The 14186-nt window shown below is 49.7% G+C and overlaps 1 pseudogene across 1 annotated transcript in view; it reads left to right on the forward strand.

Annotated features, from left to right (window-relative positions):
* Positions 1 to 14186, forward strand: part of LOC309685327 (olfactory receptor 14J1-like) — a 38394-nt pseudogene that overhangs the window by 10582 nt on the left and 13626 nt on the right. The gene's annotated exons all lie outside the window — the stretch shown is intronic.

Here is a 14186-nt window from a genome sequence, read left to right on the forward strand (position 1 = left end):
TCTCTCAGAGAGATCAGACCAATTGTTTATAGCTGATGCCCAGGCATGGGATGCAGAGAGGCTCCTGCTTATACTTATTGCCATAACAGCCAAGGCCAACCAACTTTGTTATTTGCCACGTTGGAGGGTCGGAAGCGGAAAAGCATAGTGGGGTCCCACCTGGAGGGAGGAGCGGACAGGACAGGTGACCGAAAGCTGACCAACAGGGTATTCCATCCTGTGGGAAACCTTGGCTGGTCCGAGGGATCAGAATGCGAGTTTAACATTGACCTTGAGCAGATATCCGTGTACCCTTGAAGAGACTGGGGAGTCCTGAGAAGAGCTAAGTAAAAAGATAAGGGTTGGCAAACATCCTGGCTTTGACCAGAGCATGAACAGTGTGTGATGTGAGAGCGTATAGGGCAAAAGTAGAATGCTGAATATATGCATAGATAAGCACCTGGGTAAAAGAATATAAAAAAGCACTGCTTGTTAAGTAAAGAAATTGGATTGCTGCAACTTGATGTCCAGTGTTGTGTCCGTCCCAACAACGACACAATATTATCAAGATTTTATCCCGCACATTTACACAAAACAAACAATAATAATCTTTTTTATTACACGTGGCAGGTCAGTGGCAATTCTTCATGCCTAATCTACTGATTACTCTGGTGTCTTGTCATGTTAAGAACATAACTCTCCCTCCTATAGTGGAATTATATTGTTACTGATTCATTGAATAAACTAATTATATTTTCTTCAGTCATGCCACTTGGCCAAGAATAAGGAGAAACATATTAAGGGAGGTAAATATTTATTAGCTTGTCTTCCTCTGACCTTAATTATGTTGGATAAAGCCCAACATTCAAAACAAAACGGAACTCTCTTGTTACTACCTTTTACAAGACACTTCAAGGGGGTATTTATTTAATCTACATTTAGTAATATAAAAGTTTGGTGTATCACTGCATCTAATCCTGTAGACACTCAAGACAGCCAGCAGAGAGCACGGAGCACCTCTGGGAAAGTGAGTCCTCTCACCTGTCTTTGGCACTGTCTTATGATTCAATAAATAGCCCCAAAAGAGTGCCTATATCTCTCCATTTCCAACAGAGAGCCTACACGAGAAATTTAAACTACATTCCTAACCTTAGGGTGGCTAAACTTAGACCACACAAATCTTGATCATGAAGAAAAACTCTATGAAAGACGTATGTTGTATATCTCAGGAAAGTACACGAAGGGTTAACAGCCCATTTCCACCTTTTCTATCTACACTCAATTGTTACAGGGAGTCACTGCGTGTGTGACAATATATGTAGAATCATTGAATCATAGAATTGTCTAGGTTGGAAGAGACCCTTGGGATCATCGAGTCCAACCATCTACCCTACTCTACAAAGTTCTCCCCTACACCATATCCCCCAACACCACATCTAAACATCTCTTAAACACATCCAGGGATAGTGACTCAACTGCCTCCCTGGGCAGTCTATTCCAATGCCCGACCACTCTTGCTGTGAAAAATTCTTTCCTAATGTTCAGTCTAACTCTACCCTGTTGGAGCTTGAAGCCATTCCCTCTTGTTCTGTCATTAATTACCTGTGAGAAGAGACCAGCACCAACCTCTCTACAGTGCCCTTTCAAATAGTTGTAGAGAGTGATGAGGTCTCCCCTCAGCCTCCTCCTCCTCCAACTAAACAGTCCCAGCTTCTTCAACCGCTCTTCATATGATTTGTTTGCTAGGCCCTTCACCAGCTTCGTTGCCCTCCTCTGCACTCCCTCCAGCACCTCGATATCTCTCTTGTATTGAGGTGCCCAAAACTGGACACAATACTCGAGGTGTGGCCTCACCAGTGCTGAGTACAGGGGCACAATCACCTCCCTACTTCTGCTGGCCACGCTATTTCTAAGACCAGCCAGGATGCCGGTGGCTTTCTTGGCCACCTGGGCACACTGCCGGCTCATATTCAGCCCCTTGTCAATTAGAACCCCCAGGTCTCTTTCTGCCCGGCAGCTTTCCAGCCACACCTCCCCAAGCCTGTAGCGCTGCACGGGGTTATTGTGGCCCAAGTGCAGGACCTGGCACTTGCCCTTGTTGAAACTCATACCATTGATGTTGGCCCAATGATCCAATCTAAGTCTCTCTGTAGAGCTTCCCTATCCTCCTGGGAATCAACACTCCTGCTTAACGTGGTGTCATCTGCAAACTTGCTGATGATACACCCTATGTCCTTATCGAGATCATCAATAAAGACGTTAAACAGAAATGGTCCCAACACTGAGCCCTGAGGCACACCACTTGTGACCGGCCGCCAGCTGGATTTAAATCCATTGAGCACCACTCTTTGGGACCTTCCAGTCAGCCAGTGCTTGATCCAGCGGATCGTATGCTCATCCAGGCCCTGCGAAGCCAGTTTTTCCACGAGAATTGTATGGGGGACAGTATCGAATGCTTTTCGAAAGTCCAGGTATACAATACCAACAGCCTTTCCCTCGTCCAATATTCTGGTTATCTTGTCATAGAAGGAGATGAGGTTCGTTTGGCAGGACCTGCCTTCCATAAACCCATGCTGACTAGGCCTCACCCCCTGGTAACTAGGCCTGATCCCCTGGTACTAGGCCTGATCCCCTATATATATGGGGGAAAATTAAAAGTGTTTCTATCCTCTTTGTAATATGCTATCTTTCATCATCACCAAGTTCAAAAAGCAGGGAGGATGGGCAAATGATGTCATAGTTCCTTCCTCTAACAGTAATTTAAAAACTGGTAAACATTGTCTGAGAAGATGGAAAGTACTTGCCTTCTGCAAGTCTCGCCCGGTCGCTTCCAAGGGTAATAGCTCATTTTGCTGAGGTGAAGACACAGTTTTTGTTGATTGGTGGTTTTTGTTGATTTTGTTTTGTTGTTGGAATCTTGTAATACTCAGCTAAATATATCCCAAGAGGGAAAAAAAATGCAAAGTTTACTATATTGGCAGCACTGCTGTTTAGGAAGGAGTGACTAATTCCATACTTACCAGATTTATAGCACATTTCCTTTATTGCTCTTTCCTCTTCAATATCTGTAGCAGTCTTAGGCACCCAATTAGAAACATCTATAGGACAGATTTTTAAAAGATTACTAGTTATCTATACAAAGGCCTCCAATAATTCTTAAGAATCAAATACCATAATGAATTTCTGTCATGGGTGTTTCTTTTCTGACTGCAACCTCTGCTTCTGGGCAGAAAAATGATTCCGTAATATTAGGTATTGCCAACTGCAATGGAATTGCAGTTACAACACCTATTAAGAAGTTAATGTTTGTTGATTTAAAATGAGTGAAAAAAAATCTTCAGTACTTATTTGCAAAACAGTCCTTCATTTACACCCAAAAGGAAATCTTGTGACTAAACATGTCCCCAGGGAGCGCTTGTCACAAAACCTCTGCCCAAAGTTACTGTCCTGTAACGCCTGCCAGCAGAGCTGGTGAAATGAGCGCTCCTTATCTGTCTCAGTTCAGGCTACTAAGACGAGCAAAGCCCTGCTCTTTCTGTTGTTGAAGTTAACGTGGCCAACTCAGACTGAAACTGAGTTTGGAGGCCCTAACAGGCAGCCCTGCCCGCTCACCCGAAGGACAGCGGGAAAAGCAAAGGCGGCTCGGGGCTGCCTGAGAACTAACACCGTCATCTGCAGGGTGCACGCAGGAGAGTAGGTTGTTCTCTCACGCTCTGGGAATGTGCAATTCATTCCATCACTATGAATCTCTCATCTCTGAGTGAGATACAGTCAACGGTTTAACTACAGTTCACAAAAAGGGAATAAATAATAATGTAAATATATACATATAGACACTGCAGTTAATCTAGTGAAGAGTTTTGTCTGGTTTCTCTTCGCTAGACTCGAGAGTAACTTTCTGCAATAAAATGAGACTGCCTTCAGAGTTTAGGAAATCAGTCAAACAAATTATTTAAGTTGAAGTCACTTGGCTATCTTTTGTAAACAAACCTGTGACTTCACCTTCAGTGATGAGTGTCTACAGCCCCTGTTCCAAAGTTTGTTTCCCGGGAAAGAAGTACCTCCTGAATTTGTGATTTCATCCCCAAATTCTGAGAATTTTTGAATGGTGGATCACATCATCTGAATAGTGGATCACATTTTAAACTTCATTGAATGAAAAAGAAGTGAATTGTACCACCATTGAAATATACAGCTAGGCATTTCACAGGGGTTAGAAAACATTGCCTCACTCACATCTGGGGACTACCAGTTCCAATATTTTGAGGATTAGCTGGAAGCTATTTCCAAAACTTGGCAACAACTCTTTTCTAACAATGTAATTGTTATTATAATACATCAGTTGTGATGTATACACTGCAGGAGTCCAAAAAACCCATTCTGCTTCCTTGTAAAAGAGAGAAAAAAACCCTTTACAGTTCTCTTCCTCTTCGTCATCCTCTTCATCCTCCTCGTCGTTGAGGTTTATAATCAGTGGAGGGTGAACGGGTAGTAAAATATTCTTTTGATTTCTGAGTGATTCTTGATGATGGGCCGGAGGCAGAATCCCTTCTTGTACACCCTGTGGCAATGGGGCATCTGCAGACAAGAACATTATTTTATTTGGAGGGAACTAGAATATCAAGTCCAGGTTCAGACCAGCAGGTACAGTTTTTAAATCATTATATTGAAGGAATCATTAAATAGACAGATTGTGCCTTTTAGGAAAAATCTTCTGCGGAGGTTGACGTCTTCCAACTACAAGAAAGTAGGAAAGACGCTCTCTTCCGAGAGCATCTCCCAACTACAGAGAGTAGGAAGAATCACAGGCACTCACTCCTCTGACTGGACAGATGAGGCAGTGCTGAATAAGGCCTTTTGAAAAGAGGAACACTTTGACCATTCTACGCTATTTTAAAAAGGCTGGCTGTCTCTTCCAGCTGGTGGATAGATTAATTTGAGGCAGAAACCTTCTTTCTTCCAATACCTTTTAAGATATTTACAGCTGAGGGAAACACACAATCAGTAATACCTGGGCTGAAGTGAGTGAGTTCAGGACCCCACCTGTGAAACTCGTTTAAACATGCTGAATAATAGGCAGGCCTGTATCGCTCCTCATGGCATCAGTTTTGGAGGATTTAGAAATGCTAAGATTACCTTTTTTTGGCTTGTAGACGTTCTTTTGCTACCAATTTTCTGAATCAGAATTCTCTTTACTAAGTACAAAATGTAGATTTTGAGAAAGAATATCAAGTTCACAAAAATAATTTGCACTTAATTAGAAGAAAATCAGAAAAGATATTCTTTTCCTTAGGAATTTATATCTACCCGTAATATTTGCAGCAAAACCATTCCAGTACAGGGATAGCATTTTCTGAGAGCCAGGAAATGCAACGGACTGAAAATAAAAATGATGAAAAATGGTAAGTCTATTTGTACTGTTCAAGCTGACCAATTTGCAGCTCTATATACAATCAGGATTCTGTGCATTATATTAAAAATATCAAAGAAATAAGATGAAGCGTGGGCATTTTCTGTTATTCCACTTGCTGTTATTCTTCCGCATCTCTTGCTTGCCTAGGAGCAGCATGTGTATCCTAGCAAACCCATTTTAATAACACTCCTGCAGATCAGATTTGTTGTATTTCATGCCAGAGAATGTAAGATACAACACTTTACCTTGATAGAGCCTTTGTCAGTGTCCAGAATAGGATATTATTAGCCCTGGGTAGTGTAAGCCAAATCAAACTTGAATTCGTTTAATCACAAAGCGGGAATGTGCCTTTGAAAAACTGTTCTATGGGATTCTAATAAAAGAAGCAGCAACTTGGAACTTGGTGTTATTTTAATCAGTCTTTAATCAGTCTTACCCCGGCAGAAAACACTCATTCCCTCCAAGAAGCAGCAGAGGTTTCTAGTATGAGCCGGGCCTCTGCTTCCCAGCAGGAAAAGGTCAAGATTGGTGAAGATACGGCGGCCTTGTGGAAGGAAAGGGAAAGGTAGTGGAAGCAGAGGAGCCGCAGCAAGGCAGCGGGGCTGCGTCTGGGGGCCTCTTCCCGCTCTTGCCCTCGGCATCCCGTCGGGGCGGGAAGAGGCGGACGCCTCCAGCGGCGCCTGTGCTGTCGGCACCGGTGACTCGGGGCCCGATGCTCCTGGCTGCCGCCGTCAGTGCCACCGGCCCCGAGCTCGCTGGCGGGAGCAGTCGGGGCGGGAAAAGGCTTCTGCGTTGCTCCTCTTGCGCAGACGTGGCTGTGCTACTTACCCGCCCCGACGGGGGCTCCCCCGGCCGGGGGCTGCCCCTCCTGCCGCCGCCTGTGCCGCTGCGCTGCGCTGCGCTGCGGGGGCTGCTCTGGGCGGCCCCTCGGGCTCCTTTCGCTCCGCATCGGGCAACCTGCGGCGCTCGGTGACTCCCGGGCGCAGCCCCGCAGGGCTCTGCCCGCCCCGCGGTGGCCCCACCGCCCTCCCAGCGGGGGAGAGGGCGGGTACGGACGGGACGGTGTGTGCGGCACAGAGCCCGTGCGGCGGGGCCCGGGGCAGGCAGGAGGGTCCGGCCGTGCCCCCCGCCGGCTGCCCCGCCAAAGGGGGATGGCCGCCGGGACGGAGCGGCCCCAGCCCAGCCCCGGGGCTGCCCCGACGCCCGGACAGCGGGGACCCGAGGGACACCGAGCGGCTGCCCCGGACCGGCCGGGACCTCGGGGCAGCGCAGGAGGGGAGCGCCCCGCGGCCGCCTCCCGGGGCGGCTCGGCCCCTCCGCCCGCCGCTCCTCTGCCCGCCCTGCGCCAGCCCGGCCCCGCCGCCGCGCTCGGGGACGGCCCTGACCGGCCGAGAGGGGCCGCGAGATGACGAGCCGATCCGAGCGGGGCCGAGTGTTGCCGAGCGGGGCCGAGCGGCAGCCGGTACCTCTCGCCACAGCCGCTGGCGAGACCTGGGCGTTGCCCGGGCAACGGCGGGAGGCTCAAACGCGCCGCAGCGGAGGGAGCGGCCGGTGGCCGAGGGAGCCGCTCCGGGGCCGGCCCGCTCCGCGGCGGAGAGCAGCGCAGCGTGAGGGGGGAGCAGGGGGACGGTGCGCTCGGCCTGGCGGCAGAGCCGGGGGGGAAGGAGAAAGGCTGAGGAGCAGCCGGGAGCGTGAGCGAGAGAGAGAGGGGCCGCTGGAGCCGCGCTCTGCCCTCCCGGAGACGGGGACGGGAACGGAGGACCGGATCTGCCGGTGACATGCGGAAACGAAACTCCAGAGACTCCACAACCGGGAAGGTTGTAAAGTAGGTGTTTATTCAGCGCTGGGCAGCACGGGGGGGTCGCCCCACCACAATCGTGCGCGCCCAATGCAGCGGCCTTCTCAAATATATATTGTGCTTAATTACATAATCATAAGATTTCCCAATACGCCTATACATATGCATAACCTGTCCCCACTTCGCATTAAAATTAGCTCTACGAAGTCATTTCCATAAACTCCTCCCAACTGCGCTTGCGCAATGCCTCCTGGTGGTGGTCGCTGAGGGTCGTGACCACGAAGGCTGATGATTCCTCTTCATCACCGCAAGTAACTCTTTGTCCTTGCGCAGACTCAGTTCTTCTTTGGTCTTTGTCCAGACCGCAGGGTTGGTTTCAGCCGCTTTTCAAGGCATACTCTTATTCGTTATCAGGAGCTGTCCTTGGCAATCTCAAGACTTCTTGCTTTTTATCAGGCCTGTCCTTTAGGTTATGAATCACTGCTAGTCAATCAGTGCACAATGTGTTATTGTCTCTATCACATACCCCTGACTCACCGGGCAGACCCTCCTCTTGGGGAAGTCTGCTGCCCCCCTGGGCCCGGGTTAAGGACGTCACTAGGAAACTTCCCGGCCTGGTACGGCCCTCGGACTATTGCCCAGCGCTGCTCTTCCCTGTGGGTGGCCACGAAGCCACAATGCGTAGTCCGAGGGCGATCCGGAGAGACTTCAGGGCCTTGGGATGGGTGGTAAGGGAATCTGGAGCGCCGGCTATTTTTCCTCTCTCCTTCCAGTTATGCGCAGCGACACTGGAAGGAACAGACGGACCTGGTCTCTTAATACATGGCTCCGTGGCTGCTGTCACCACCACAATTTTCGTTTTTTTGCACAAATAGGGTGGCCTCCATGGTGCCAGGCCTGCTGGGGTCAGATGGGATTGAGCTTTCTGAAAGGGGGAAGAGGGTCTTTGCTCAGGAGCCAGTGGGGCTCATTGGCAGAGCTTTAAACTAGACTTGAAGGGGTCAGGGATAGGATCAGACTTGAAGGGGTCAGGGATAGGATCAGGCTTGCCCGTGACAAGCTGCGGGAACATGCTAAGGTCAGGGGGACGGGGCGCCAGCGAGGACCCTCAGCCTGTTGGTCTGAGACGTGCTGGGTGCAGCAGACTCGCAGTCTTATGGAGATGAGCCAGGGGCTTCTGACGGAACAGAAGCCAACAGGGAAACATCAGTGAAATCACAGTATCATAGAATCATTTGGGTTGGAAGGGACCTTTAGAGGTTGTTGAGTCCAACCCCCTGCAATAAGCAGGGATGGGGCATCTGGGAAGATTATGTTTTTTGATGATGAGGGTGGGGAGACACTGGCCCAGGTTGCCCAAAGAGGTGGGAGATGGCCCATACCTGGAAACATTCCAGGTCAGGTTGGATGGGGCTCTGAGCAACCAGATCCAATTGAAGACGACCCAGACCATTCTATGATTAACTACCGCTTGGAAAAAACATACAAAGGAAAACTGAGTTAGAAGCAGGTTAGGCTGATTCACACAGAGACTGGAGACGCAAAGAGTAAGGAAGACCCTCCCATTGAGTCACGAGGTTCAGAGTGGATCCCCTTGCCTTCTAAACTCCTGATGGAGCCCCGGTCTCACACTTGGAGAACAGCTTATGTCTAACGGAATTATCTATACAATGTTTGCAATAATATTGAGTAGCTGCACGGATTAGTAATGTCTCATTAGTACTAATTCAGCACGCTCTCAGTCACTTACTGAGGATCTGCCGCAGCTAAGGCATCTCTCCGCCGTGGGTGAGGAAGGCTCTCAGTCTCAGGTAAGGAATCTCTAACCTTGAGAGTCGCCCCTGCCCACGGGGAGAGTCGCCTGGCGTGCAGTGCAGCTGCCATTCAGGGAGAGGTCAAATTGGGCTCCTCCTGACGGTGATATTTATCGAGGGGAGTAGTTGGCTGCTAGGCGATAGCACAGACGAGAGAGATGTCTTTTGTTTAGCTCGGGTATCTCCTTCTGTACTTTGGTTACCTTGCATTTTTAGGGTTTGAAACCACCTTTAGTTCTTAAAGCAAGCAAACAAATAAACTTCTCCTGTACAACAGAATTTTACATTGTGTAACAGAAAGGAGTGTCCTTTTCTATATCCAGTTCACCAATGCCACTTATCACACTCTGCAGCGTGGACCGATAGGATTCCCCAGCTCCTGTGTTGTTTATAAACAGGATTGGACTAGGTGTCACATCAGGGCTTCCTTTCCCATTTGTCCCTGCTGTGACTTCAGCATCTGGAGCAACAGAATCACCATCTTCCAGCTTGTGGATCTCCTCATTTGTCACTTCTAAGGTTTCATCAGATAGAGAGGCAACCTGGATGACCAACTGGGCAAAAGTAGTCACTTTCAGTCTTTTAAACAGCTCATCCTTTTTATACCTGTAATTTCTTTTGATCTCTTCCAACCTCTCGGTGTATTTTGTCAAACTGTTTCCAGTATCAAGGCGGGTTTTTATATGTTGGTATCTGGGATTCTGAGGGATGTGTCTGGTTAAATACTCCAGGTCCCCGACACTCCTCCTGCTCGACATCTTAACACCGCAAACACCCAACCGCGCCGCTATTCTCCCTCACTCCTGCTGGTGAGTTACTGTTACAGCCCCTTAGCGTGGGCTGTAGCCAAGTGAGATTCTGTAAGTAAAGAATTCCTGGATTGTTTCATTCAATTCGGTCATATTAGACTGCTTGCCCTCACTATCCCTCGGCAGCACTTTCACAGCCCGACCAACACTGGGGCTCTGCGCTTTCCTTGCACCGTAACGCTCCCAACACTCTCTCCCACACTCGCCAGAGCCCCGCTCCAAAATGGAAAACATCCAGCGACTGCTCCTACACAAAAGGAGCAAGGATGGAAAGCTGTTCCTGCCTTCACCATCCCGTAGCAGTGCTTTGACAGGCAGCTAATGGCAGCGTGGGCTGAGGCTGAGGTCCCCAGCAGCACGGGTGGCCCAGAGGAGAGAGGTGTCTGTTGCGGATGGAGCGATGCACTTCACTCGTAGAGAGAAGCAGCGACACGTTTATTGATACAAAACAGGGATTTAACAAAGTTTGAGAGTAAATGCGACAGTGCTTTAGCAGGATTCGATGGCAAGGTACACTTGGTTATTTCCTGCATGGAGGACAGGGTCAGGCAGAACTGCCAGGGAGACCCTCCTGTTGGGCTGAGGTTCGGAAAGGAGCCCCTTGCTTTCTAACCTCCTTCTCAGAGAGGAGTCTGGGTGCGGCTGGATCCAATCCTGGTCCCAGACTGGGTCAACGGTTTATGTCTAAGGGATTATATATGTGCAATCGATCCTTTCTATCACTTAGCTAAGATTTCACAGTTTCGCGTGCTATTAGTCACTGACCGAGGATCTGTTGCGGCAAAGAATCTGTGAAGCTCGAGGAGTAACCTTGAGAGGCGTCCCCGCTCATGGGGAGATCCTGGCGTGCAGGGGAGCTCAAAGGGCTCTTGGGCTGTTCGCTGTTGATGTGGGTGAGATGACTGACCTATAGTCATATCTGCATATTGGCCACAGTACCAGCACTGCTCAAGTTAGCCCTTGGCTACTGTGGTGTTATGTGTTTCCCCGAAACCACATCGAGCCGGGGGCAGCCATCACATGTACACGTGCCCATTGTGACCACCACGGGTGTTAGTGCTTGGGCAGGGTCACGGGAGATAAAGGTCAGGTTGGAAGGCGGGGAGGGGGAGCACACCATCACAGTGTCAAGGAAGCGATGTTGGTGCAATACCGTTCCCTCCTCGACATATCTTTTCCAGCCAGGTGTCCCTGGAGCTGTGGGATTCTCATACAGAACTCACACCCTAACCTAACGCTAATGGGAGGGTTGGATGGATCCAGGAACAGAGACCTATTGGCAAAACAGAAGGAAGCTTCCTTGGAGGAGTCTTGGTAGCTACCTGTGATATCATGTCCCTCAACTAGAGTTCAAAAGTCTGTGGGAGATCCCTGGGAGGAGTCATGGGTTTGTCGCAGGGTAAAAAGCTTTGCCTAAAAGAGAAAAAACATTTCCCAATGAGAAAAAACCATCACAGTTATCTCCCTTTGGAGAGTCTGGAGGTCCTACCAGGGATCTGAGGTCCCTAAAATACATGACAAAAGACAACACCAGAAGCCTGGAAGGAGCCTCGGGTGAAACCCAGATTATGGAACATTGTCTAATGACAAAAATCATCTCAGGTATCTTCCCTGCAGGAGTCTGGGATTGGTACCCAGGATTACAGGGTCATAAACCAAAGGATAAACTGTGTTGGAGATGCCTAGGAGGAGTCTAAGGTGCATCCCGCAAGATGGACAATATTCCAAGGAGAAAATTCATCTCGGGTATCTTCCCTGGAGGAGTCTGGGGTTGCTACCTGGGATCACAGGGCCCTAAACCCCAGGAAGAAAACACTCAGAAACAGAGCTGGGAGGAGTCTCAGGTTCATCCCGAAGGATGGAGCATTGTCAAAGGAGAAAAATCCTCTCGGGGATCTTCCCTGGAGGAGTCTGGGGTTGCTACCTGGGATCACAGGGCCCTAAATCCCAGGAAGAAAACACTCAGAAACAGACCTGGGAGGACTCTCGGGTGCATCCCGCAGGATAGAGCATTGTCCAAGGAGAAAAATCATCTCGGATATCTTCCCTGGAGAAGTCTGGTCTTGCTATCCAGGATTATAGGGCCCCAAACCACAGGAAAAATGTCTGCGGGAGACGACAGGGAAGAATCTCGGATGTATCCCAGATGTTGGAGAATTGCCCAAGGATAAAAATCATGTTGGGTATCTTCCCTGGAGGAGTCTGGGGTTGCTACCTGGGATCACAGGGCCCTAAACCCCAGGAAGAAAACACTCAGAAACAGAGCTGGGAGGAGTCTCGGGTGTATCCCGAAGGATGGACAATAGTCCAAGGATAAAAATCATCTCAGGGATCTTCCCTGGAGGAGTCTGGGGTTGCTACCTGGGATCACAGGGTCCTAAACCCCAGGAAGAAAACACTCAGAAACAGAGCTGGGAGGAGTCTCAGGTTCATCCCGAAGGATGGAGCATTGTCAAAGGAGAAAAATCCTCTCGGGGATCTTCCCTGGAGGAGTGTGGGGTTGCTACCCGGGATCACAGGGCCTCAAACCACCGGAAAAAAGACTCAGGGACATACCTGCGAGGAGTCTCAGGTGAATCCCAGAGGATGGAGCATTGTCCAAGGAGAAAAATCCTCTTGGGTACCTTCCCTGGAGGAGTCTGGGGTTCCTACCCGGGATCACAGGGCCCTAAAGCATTGGAGAAAACTCTGCGGGAGATGCCTGGGAGGAGTTCTGGGTAGATCCCGCAGGATGGACCACTGTCAAGAGAGAAAAATCATCTCGGGTATCTTCCCTGGAGGAGTCTGGGGTTGCTACCTGGGATGACAGGACCCTAAACCACCGGAAAAATGTCTCAGGGACATAGCTGCGATATGTCTCGGATGCATCCCAGAGGATGGAGCATTGCCCAAGGAGGAAAATCATTTCAGGTATCTTCTCTGGAGGAGTGTGGGGTTGCTACCCGAGATGACAGGACCCTAAATCACCGTAAATAAGACTCAGTGACATACCTGCGAGGAGTCTCGGGTGCATCCCGCAGGATGGAGCATTGTCCAAGGATAAAAATCATCTTGGCTATCTTCCCTGGAGGAGTGTGGGGTTGCTACCCGGGATAACAGGACCCTAAACCACCGGAATAAAGACTCAGGGACATAGCTGGGATAAGTCTCAGATGCATCCCAGAGGATGGAGAATTTCCTAAAGAGAAAAATCATCTCGGGTATCTTCCCTGGAGGAGTCTGGGGTTGCTACCCGGGATCACAGGGCCCTAAAGCATTGGAGAAACCTCTGCGGGAGACGCCTGGGAAGAGCTCTGGGTAGATCCCGCAGGATGGACCACTGTCAAGAGAGAAATATCATCTTGGGTATCTTCCCTGGAGGAGTCTGGGGTTTCTACCCGGGATGACAGGACCCTAAATCACCGGAAAAAAGACTCAGGGACATACCTGCGAGGAGTATCCGGTGAATCCCAGACGATGCAGCATAGTCCAAGGAGAAAAATCACCTCGGGTATCTTCCCTGGAGGAGTGTGGGGTTGCTACCCAGGATTACAGGGCCCCAAAACACAGGAAAAATATCTGCGGGAGATGCCTGGGAGAAATCTCAGGTGCATCCCAGAGGATGGAGCATTGCCCAAGGAGAAAAATCATCTCGGGTATCTTCCCTGGAGGAGTCTGGGGTTGTTACCCGGGATCACAGGGCCCTAAAGCATTGGAGAAAACTCTGTGGGAGATGCCTGGGAGGAGTTCTGAGTAGATCACACAGGATGGACCACTGTCAAGAGAGAAAAATCATCTCGGGTATCTTCCCTGGAGGAGTCTGGGGTTCCTACCCGAGATGACAGGACCCTAAATCACCGGAATAAAGACTCAGGGACATAGCTGGGATAAGTCTCGGATGCATCCCAGAGGATGGAGCATTTTCTAAAGAGAAAAATCATCTCGGGTATCTTCCCTGGAGGAGTCTGGGGTTGCTACCCGGGAACACAGGGCCCTAAACCACCGGAAATAAGACTCGGTGACATACCTGCGAGCAGCCTCGGGTGCATCCCGCAGGATGGAGCATTGTCAAAGGAGAAAAATCATCTTGGGTATCTTCCCTGGAGGAGTCCGGGGTTGCTACCTGGGATCACAGGGCCCTAAACCCCAGGAAGAAAACACTCAGAAACAGAGCTGGGAGGAGTCTCGGGTGCATCCAGCAGGATGGACAATAGTCCAAGGAGAAAAATCATCTCGGATATCTTCCCTGGAGGAGTCTGGGGTTGCTATCCAGGATTACAGGGCCCCAAACCACAGGAAAAATGTCTGCGGGAGACGTCTGGGAGGAATCTCAGGTGCATCCCAGAGGATGGAGCACTGCCAAAGGAGGAAAATCACCTCAGGTATCTTCCCTG

This window comes from Vanellus vanellus, assembly GCF_965231255.1.
Source record: "Vanellus vanellus genome assembly, contig: HAP1_SCAFFOLD_59, whole genome shotgun sequence".
Lineage (NCBI taxonomy): Eukaryota > Metazoa > Chordata > Aves > Charadriiformes > Charadriidae > Vanellus > Vanellus vanellus.